Source organism: Somniosus microcephalus, chromosome 8, assembly GCF_052327205.1.
Source record: "Somniosus microcephalus isolate GS21.2 chromosome 8, FLI_Smic_1.0, whole genome shotgun sequence".
NCBI lineage: Eukaryota > Metazoa > Chordata > Chondrichthyes > Squaliformes > Somniosidae > Somniosus > Somniosus microcephalus.
This window is the reverse complement of record NC_140994.1, coordinates 174,564,138-174,574,090: the sequence shown is the minus strand read 5'-3', so window position 1 is coordinate 174,574,090 and position 9,953 is coordinate 174,564,138.

Sequence of the window (9,953 nt, the reverse complement as noted above, 5' to 3'; positions counted from 1 at the left end):
CACACAACACATAACATTTCCTCCCCTCTTAAATGGAAGGTCCACATTATTCCTCAATAGGTAAGTTACTTTCAATACACTCAACTAACCAAGGGTAGAGGTAAATAACAACAGAAAATGCTGGAAAAACTCAGCAGGTCAGGCAACATCCGTGGAGAGAAATTTGAGTTGACGTTTCGGGTTGGACCCTTCTTCAAGAAGTTTTGAAGAAGGGTCCAACCCGAAACGTCAACTCAAATTTCTCTCCACGGATGTTGCCTGACCTGCTGAGTTTTTCCAGCATTTTCTGTTGTTATTTCGGATTTCCAACATCTGCAGTATTTTGCTATCGTACAAGGGTAGAGGTAGACTGCCTCAAACCCTGACTTTACCCTGGGGTTTATTCTGCCCCAGTCTTGTGGGTAAGTCACTAAGCCTACAGATCCAAGCGTCTTGGAGGCCGCCGCTCTCTGAAAGGATACCAGCGGTCATCGCTGGCTTCCACAGCAGTAGGCATTGACACAGGCTTGGATGGAGAAGGTGCCTGTGTCAGTTGAAAGTCAGGAGTTTGCACAGGTGGAACAGTCTCTTTGACTTCCTGTGTTGGAGAAGAGCACTGTGGCAAAGGGTGCTGGTTTGCGGTATCATTCGGAAACAGTTCAGGCCAACCAGCCGTTGGAGCCTCTGTGGCTGTCTCTGCTCCTAGCAACAGTTGATCTGTGTGTCTTCTCCAGGCGACGTCCTCAGCAGTCTCAACCGTGTAAGACACAGGGCCCGTCTGCGCGATCACCGTAGCAGGAACCCATTTCGGTCCAGTGTTGTAGTTTCGAGCTAGGACTGTTGAGTCTGTGTTTTCAATTGCAGTTATACTGAATAACAGGACACATACTACAGAAGTAAGTAAACAGGTCTTTAGTGATTGAGGTTCAGGGCTGAACTGAGATACACTTTGCTCCGCAGGGTTTATATACCGGTGTGGTCACCACCGGTACTACAATGTATAGGAGCCATCAAAAAGTAGTCCATCACCTTAAGGTATCCTCTTAAGGTGGTACAGGTTACATACACTACAATTCTTCCCCTTTTAGCTTAACAGAGTACACCCCAAATTAAACATTACATGGATAACATATATACAATATACACACAACTGTTCAAAGATTCAATCTCTGAGGAGGCCTCCTGATCCGGCCTGGACAACGCCTTTCAGGGGTCTCTGGTTCTCGTTGCTGGGGTGACTCATCCACTTGATCTCCTATGGATTGAACATCATCATGTACGTTCGAGTCTGAGGTAGATGCTACAGGCTCAATAAATTCTTCAACTGGTGTCTCTGCCGTAGACATGGGGTCGACCCTTGTTCTCGATTCCACAAGTTGGTCAGCATGACGTCGTATTACGTTCTCTCCAACGTCTACCGTGTACATCAAGGGTCCTTGTCGTGTACGAATTGTTCCAGGTTGCCATTTATCATCCCTATAGTCCCTGGCCAACACTGGTTGTCCTATTTTGAAACTACGAGTGGCCTTGTTATTTACATGCTGGAATTGCTTGTTTTCGACTTCCCTTCGCACATTAGGTTTTAACAAATCCAACCGGGATCGCAACCTTCTCATAGAGTCATAGAGTTTTACAGCACAGAAAGAGGCCCTTCGGCCCTTCGGCCCATCGTGTCTGCGCCGCCCATCCATCCCTGTCCAGTCTAATCCCATTTTTCAGCATTTGGTCCATAGCCTTGTATGCAATGGCATTTCAAGTGCTCATCCAAATGCTTCTTGAATGTTGTGAGGGTTCCTGCCTCTACTACCCTTTCAGGCATTGAATTCCACATTCCAACCACCCTCTGGGTGAAGAAGTTCCTCCTCAAATCCCCTCTAAATCTCCTGCCCCTTACCCTGAATCTATGCCCCCTTGTTATTGACCCCCCCACTAAGGGGAAAAGTTCCTCTTTATCTACCCTATCTATGCCCCTCATCATTTTGTACACCTCAATCAGGTTCCCCCCTCAGCCTTCTCTGCTCCAAGGAAAACAACCCCAGCCTGTCCAGCCTCTCTTCATAGCTGAGGCGCTCCATCCCAGGTAACATCCTGGTGAATCTTCTCTGCACCCTCTCCAAAGCAATCACATCCTTCCTATAGTGAGGCGACCAGAACTGCACACAGTACTCCAGCTGTGGCCTCACCAGCGTTTTGTACAGCTCCATCATAACCTCCCTGCTCTTATATTCTATGCCTCGGCTAATGAAGGCAAGTATCCCATATGCCTTTTTAACCACCTTATCTACCTGCTCCGCTGCCTTCAGGGATCTATGTACATGTACACCAAGGTCCCTCTGACCCTCTGTACTTCCGAGGGTCCTACCACTCATTGTGTATTCCCTTGCCTTATTTGTCCGTCCAAAATGCATCACCTCGCACTTTTCAGGGTTAAATTCCATTTGCCACTTTTCCGCCCATCTGACCAACCCGTTTATATCGTCCTGTAGCCTGAGGCTTTCCTCCTCGCAATTTACCACCCCACCAATTTTCGTGTCATCTGCGAACTTACTGATCATACCTTTTACATTCTCATCCAAATCATTTATGTAGATCACAAACAACAAGGGACCCAGCACCGATCCCTGAGGTACCCCACTGGACACAGGCTTCCAGTCACAAAAGCAACCTTCGACCATCACCCTCTGCCTCCTGCCACTCAGCCAGTTTAGGATCCAACGCGCCAAGGCACCCTGGATCCCATGGGCTCTTACCTTCTTGACCAGTCTCCTATGCGGGACTTTGTCAAAAGCTTTACTGAAGTCCATGTAAACCACATCCACAGCATTTCCCTCATCCACCCCCGTAGTCACCCCCTCGAAAAATTCAATCAGATTTGTCAGACATGATTTACCCTTGACAAAGCCATGCTGACTATTCCCGATTAATCCTTGCCTCTCCAAGTGGAGATTAATTTTGTCCCTCAGAATTTCTTCCAATAATTTCCCCACCACAGATGTTAGACTCACTGGCCTGTAATTCCCTGGTTTATCCCTGCTACCCTTCTTGAATAATGGTACTACATTAGCTGTTCTCCAGTCCTCTGGTACATCCCCTGTGGCCAGAGAGGTTCTGAAAATTTGTGTTATAGAACATTATGGCAGGGCTTTGATTTGTCACTGCATGCGTGGCGTTTCGATACGCCATCAGGAAATTGTCCACCTTGTGTTGTAGTGGAATATGGTCTTCACTCATGGCCTTTATTGCCTTTTTGAACATTTGTACAAATCTCTCGGCCAACCCATTTGTAGCCGGATGATATGGGGCAGATGTATAGTGTTTCACCCCATTCTTTTTCATGAATTTCTGGAATTCTTCTGACACGAACTGTGGTCCGTTGTCTGAACATATTTGCTCCGGCAGCCCATTCCTTGCAAATATGGTTCTTAGAACTGCGATCATCTTCTCAGAGGTAGTGGTCGACATCTTAATCACTTCTGGCCATTTAGAATGTGCGTCTACTGCTATCAAAAACATGGAATCCATGAATGGACCTGCAAAGTCGATATGCACACGTTGCCATGGGGCTGAAGGCCATTCCCACGGATGCAGCGGTGCAATTGGAGGTGCATTTTGAACTTTTTGGCACCCTGAGCAGCTTTTAGTCAGATCCTCTATTTGTTTGTCAATACCTGGCCACCACACATAAGCCCCAGCAAGGCTTTTCATCTTGACTCCCCCCAGATGACCTTCGTGCAATTCTTTCAGAACTTTCTCTCTTAATTTCGGAGGAATAATCACCCTTGTTCCATACATCAATGTTCCTTGACATACGGACAGCTGTTCTCGTCTGGCTGAGAATGCTGGTAACAGTGGTTCACCATGTGCTGGCCATCCCTTCACTGTCAGGTCGTAGACCCGAGACAGTGTTGGGTCATTTTGGGTCTCTCTCTCAATACCCGCATTGGTGACTGGTAAGCATTCGATGATGGTCGAGTGAAATATCTCTACAGGGTCAACTGCCGGTGCCTCTTCTGCTGTAGGTAGTGGCAGGCGCGACAGCCCATCAGCATTACCATGTTGCTTTGTACCTTTGAATTCAATATCATATTGATGTGCCCCTAGGAAAAGGGACCATCTCTGAAGCCTCTGCGCCGTCATTACCGGAACACCCTACTTAGGGTTGAAAATGGAAACCAATGGCTGGTGATCTGTCAGCAGCGTAAACTTTTGGCCTTGCAGGTAATGGTTAAATTTCATAACTCCCCACACGAGGCTGAGAGCCTCCCTATCTATCTGAGCATAGTTGCGCTCAGCGGAGGTCAATGATCTGGATGCGAAAGCGACTGGCCTTTCCGAGCCATCTGGAAACTTATGTGAGAGCACTGCCCCGATACCATATGGAGAAGCATCACAAGCTAAGCGAATAGGCAGCGTTGGGTTAAAGTGAGCCAACACTTCCTTAGAGGTGATCAGTGCCTTGCTCTTTTGAAAAGCCCGCTTACAATCATCGCTCCACTTCCATGGTATTCCCATTTGCAAAAGAGTGTTTAGCGGGTGTAACACCGTGGATAAATTTGGAAGAAACTTGTGGTAATAGTTAACCAACCCGAGGAACGACCTCAACTGGGATACATTTTCCGGTGCAGGAGCTTTTACAACAGCTTCGATCTTGTCAGGTGACTTATGGAGCCTCTCCCGGTCAATGACGTGGCCGCAGTACGAGATTCGCTTTTGAAAGAACTTGCATTTCTGGCGATTAACTCTGAGCCCATATTCTTTCAATCTGATGAGCACCTGCTCCAAATTCGCGAGGTGATCCTTATCGTTATCTCCTGTAATCAGGATGTCATCCAGGTAGCATTGTGTGCCTGGAATTCCCTGCAATACCTACTCCATGGCCCTTTGCCAAATCGCTGGAGCCACTGCCACTCCAAAAACCAGTCTATTATACCAATATAAGCCCTTATGCGTGTTGATCGTGAGATAATGACGTGACGCTTCATCCACTTCCATCTGTAGGTACGCCTGCGCCAGGTCTATCTTAGTGAAGTGCTTACCGCCAGACAGCGAAGCGAAGATATCTTCAATCCGCGGAAGCGGATATTGCACCGTGTGAAGAACCGGATTAACAGTGATGTTGAAATCGCCACAGATGCGAACCTTCCCAGGTTCCCCCGGCTTGTTGCTCAATGAACGCTTCATGACAGGAACAATGGGTGTAGCCCATTCGCTCCAGTCCACCTTGGACAGTACCCCTGAACGTTCTAGCCCTTCCAGCTCTGCTTCCACAGCAGGTCGTATCGCATAAGGCACCGGTCTGGCTTTGAAAAATTTTGGGTTTGCATGTTCTTCAATCTTGATGGTTGCCGTAATTCCTTTCAGTGTTCCAAGTCCCTGTTGGAACACCTCCTTAGCATCGTCTAAGATTTTGGACAGTCATTTAGGTTTGACGTCGTCCTCCTTACAGGCATCTACAGTCAGTGCTTGTATGGAATGCCAGTCCAAATTTATTCTCCGGATCCATTCCCGTCCCAGTAGTGGCGGACCTCCATCAGGTAACACATACAAGTCCATTTTCTGACTTTCTTTACCATTGTAGACCACGTTTACTTTTATCTTTCCTTTGGGGTATACTATTTGCCCCGTGTATGTTTTCAATACAATCTCCGTATCCCTCAGGGGAATGTGCGAGAATAACCTTTTGTAATCTTGCTTATTCATGACCGCTAATGCCGACCCAGTGTCCAATTCCATCTTCACTTGGACTCCTGCTATCCGAAGCATGACCCAGATAGTTTGGTGGTCTGCTGTGTTACCCACATTATGTATTTTCAGACAACCCAGTTGCTTACTGCTGGAGTCTGAATCCGTCTTTTGTTCATCCGAACTGTTCTCTGTCACCTTGTGTACTTTTTTGTACTGCTCCTGCGGTGACTTTTTGCTGCTGGTCTTCTTTCCGGACCGGCATACTCTCGCTATGTGACCAAGTTTGCCACATTGCCTGCATTCTTTATCTTTGAACCAGCACTGGTTCTGATCATGCATTGTCCTTCCACAACGATAGCACTTTACTGTGCCCAATGCCATTTCATTGGTGCTGAATTCCAATGGCCTTTGCTGTATCTCTGCAACGCCCCGTGCTGCTGCCTCGTGGGATACTGCAATGCTGAAAGCTTTGTCCAGCGTAAGGTCCTTTTCCTCTAGTAGTCGCTTCTGGGTTCCTTCCCTTCGGAGCCCACACACAAACTTATCACTCAGTGCGTCTGCTAGTCCTGTTCCGAACTGGCAGTATTTTGATAACTTGCGCAGTTCTGTTAGGAATTCAGCGTTGCTTTCTTCTTTAAGTTGAATTCTTTTGTAGAATTTAAATCGTTCCGCTATCAGCAGTGGCGTGGGGTTTAAATGCTCCTGCAGGATAGCAACAATATCTGCGAAACTCTTCCCTACCGGTTTGTCTGGTGTTACAAGGTTCCTTAATAACCCGTACGTCTTCGCACCCATTGAGTTTAATAGGGTTAGTGCTTTCTTATCATCTGGTACCTCATTTGTTGTACAGTAAACTTCGATGCGTTCCACATAAGTGGCCCAATCTTCCACATCGTTATCAAAAGCAGTGATGTTACCCGTTTTTGGCATCCTTGCTGAGTTTCTCCCTCCCCTTTGGATATTATTATTATTATTTATTTATTTTTTTCAAGATGGCGGCTTTTCCCGCGATTGGCGGCTTTTCCCACGCTTGTCTTCTTCCCCCGCCGACTCAAAATGGTGATTCCCGCGTTGTTGCCGTCCACGCCTCCCAGCGGTCCTTTATTTTCCCCTGCGTTGCTGCTCTTGTTCCCCCGCCGCTCCCGCGGTCCTTGTGGCCATAAACGCTTTTCTGGCTGCTGCACGTCTCTGCCCGATTGCAGTCCGGCCCCTGACACCGGCTGCGGTCGTGTTCTCTGCCCTTTTCAGCGTTTTCCCTCCCATTCTCCCACTGACAACTCGGCCGACTTCCCCCCCGTGCCGCTCGATCGGGCTTACCCGCCGCTGTCGTAGAAGGGATGCTCACTGATGCTTGACTTCGTGGCCAGCAAACCAACCCGGGTTTCCGATGGCCTCCCGTGCGATGCAGGGTGTTGAGGGCGGATGCCCTTTTTCTACGCCCGTTTCTGAGGACGAAGCTTCGTTTGATGCAAAACTGCCGCTAGGTAAGACCAGACTCGTCGCCACTGTTGAGTCTGTGTTTTCAATTGCAGTTATACTGAATAACAGGACACAGACTACAGAAGTAAGTAAACAGGTCTTTAGTGATTGAGGGTCAGGGCTGAACTGAGATACACTTTGCTCCGCAGGGTTTATATACCGGTGTGGTCACCACCGGTACTACAATGTACAGGAGCCATCAAAAAGTAGTCCATCACCTTAAGGTATCCTCTTAAGGTGGTACAGGTTACATACACTACAAGGACGTGCTCTCCCGGATGAAACCGTCTCTCCTTGGCTCTTTTCTCTCTCTTTTCAACTTGAGCTTGTTGTTGACGATGAATAACCTGCTCTGCCCTTGGAGGTTTGAGTAAGTAAAAACTTGTCCACAACTGCCTCTTCATCATGAGCGAAGCGGGGGAAGTTTTGGTTGTGGCATGCGGCTCGTTCCTGTAGGACAACAGGAAGCTGTTCAGACGTTGGTGGATTGAGGCCTGACCTTGCGATGCCTTCAAGGCGTGCTTCAAAGTTTGCATGCAACTTTCTGCCTGGCCGTTAGTAGAGGGATGATAGGGCGCAGACCTGATGTGTTGGACACCATTCACATGCAGGAAGGTTGCAAACTCCTGTGATACAAATTGTGGACCATTGTTACTTACGAGTTGTTCCGGTGAGCCATAACGGCTGAACATCTCACCAAGTTTCTCAATTGTTTTCTCTGCCGTGGTAGACCTCATCACAGCGACCACCGGCCACTTGCTACGAGCGTCCACAACCACCATAAACATCTTCCCTTCGAAATGACCGGCGAAGTCCACATGTACTCGCTGCCACACTTCTGCAGGCCAATCCCAGGGGTGTAGGGTTGCCAGCTGTGGAACATTCCGGACCCTTTGACATGGGGAAGATGTTTTGGCTTTCTCCTCAATATTCCCATCGAGGCCTGGCCACCAGAAGTAGCTTCTTGCCATTTCCTTCATCCGAACCATCCCACTGTGGCCTGTATGAAGTTGTTGCAGTATAGGTTCCCTCAGAGGTGGCGGAATGATGACACGGCGTCCCCAAAGAAGACAACCTGCCTGGACGGAGAGCTCATTTCTTTTTGAAACGTAAGCTTTCAAACTAGGAGAATCTCCTATCGCTCTCCCTCGAATGACATCGTCCATTACCTCAGACAGGACTGGATCGTTGCAGGTGTACCTTCGCACCTGAACTGCAGTGACAGGTGCTCCCTCCACTTGTCTAAAGTAGAAGATGTCTATCTGACAAGGCTCTGGGGGAGTAACAGGCAAGGGTAGCCTCGAGAGACCGTCTGCATTGCCGTGCAAGTCTAATTTGCGATATTTGATGTCGTATGTGTGTCCTGACAACAGTAAAGCCCACCTTTGCATCCTGCTTGCAGCGAGAGACGGAATTCCGGTGTGGGGCCCGAAGATTGAAGTCAATGGACGGTGGTCTGTCAGGAGTGTGAACCTTCTCCCAAACAGGTACTGATGAAATTTTCGAATTCCAAAACGATTCCCAAGGCCTCGCGCTCGATCTGCGCATAGTTACTCTCGGCCTTGTTCAAGGTGCGTGATGCGAAGGCGATAGGTTTCTCTTCACCCGAAGGCATGATGTGGGATATGACTGCTCCCACACCATATGGTGATGCATCACATGCTAGCTGCACGGGTAGCTTTAGGTCGATGTGTGTCAGGGCCTCCGAATTCAGCAATGCTTTCTTTGCTTGGGCGAAAGCTTCGTTGCACAGTTCAGTCCATTTCCATGATTTGCCTTGACATAGCAACTGATGTAACGGCTTCAGCAATGTTACTAAGTCTGGCATAAACTTCCCATAGTAGTTAAGTAGCCCTAGAAATGGACGTAACTGGCTCATATTCTGGGGTGCTGGGGCCTCCACGATCGCCTTGACCTTTGGCGGCGCCTTATGCAGGCCAGTAGCGTCAATCACATGCCCCAGGCACTCAACTGAAGACTGAAAGAATTCACATTTGTCTTTACGAACTCTGAGTCCGTACTCTTTCAGTCGTTGTAGTGTCGGATCCAAGTTCAGAAGATGATCCTCCTCATTTGTCCCAGTGACAAGGATGTTGTCCAGGTAGCACTGGACTCCTGGCAGTCCACTCAAAATCTGATCCATTGCCCTTTGGAATAGAGCAGGGGCCGACGTAATTCCAAACGGAAGGTGGCAGTACCTGTATAGCCCCTTGTGTGTCACAATTGTCAGCAGCTCCTTTGATTTGTCATCGACATGCATTTGTAGATAAGCCTGGCATAAGTCTATTTTGCTGAACTTTTGCCCTCCGGCCAGGCCCGTAAAAAGATCATCAATGAGGGGAAGAGGGTACTGTTCCACAGACAGCACCGGGTTAATAGTCACTTTAAAATCCCTGCAGATTCGAACAGATCCATCCTTTTTCAGGACAGGAACAATGGGTGTGGCCCATTTGCTCACGCTCACAGGCTCCAGGACTCCATTCTTGACCATGGCCTCCAAGTTAGCCTCAACTTTTGGCCTAATTGCATAGGGTACAGGTCGGGCTTTGTGAAACTTCGGCTTGCTGTCAGGTTTAATGTCCAGTCTCATGCTGATCTTTTTCATGCTCCCAAGTTCCCCATTGAAGAGTTCTGCATGTTTGTTTAACACTGCAGTCAGACCTGACTCTCCTTTTGACATCATACGGACTGCAGGCCAGTCCAGCGTGATTTTCTCTAGCTACGCACGTCCCAGTAGCGATGGGTAATTTCGCTTTACCACATATAGTGGCAGTTTTGCAGTCTGTCCGTTCAGTTTAACTGTCACCTCA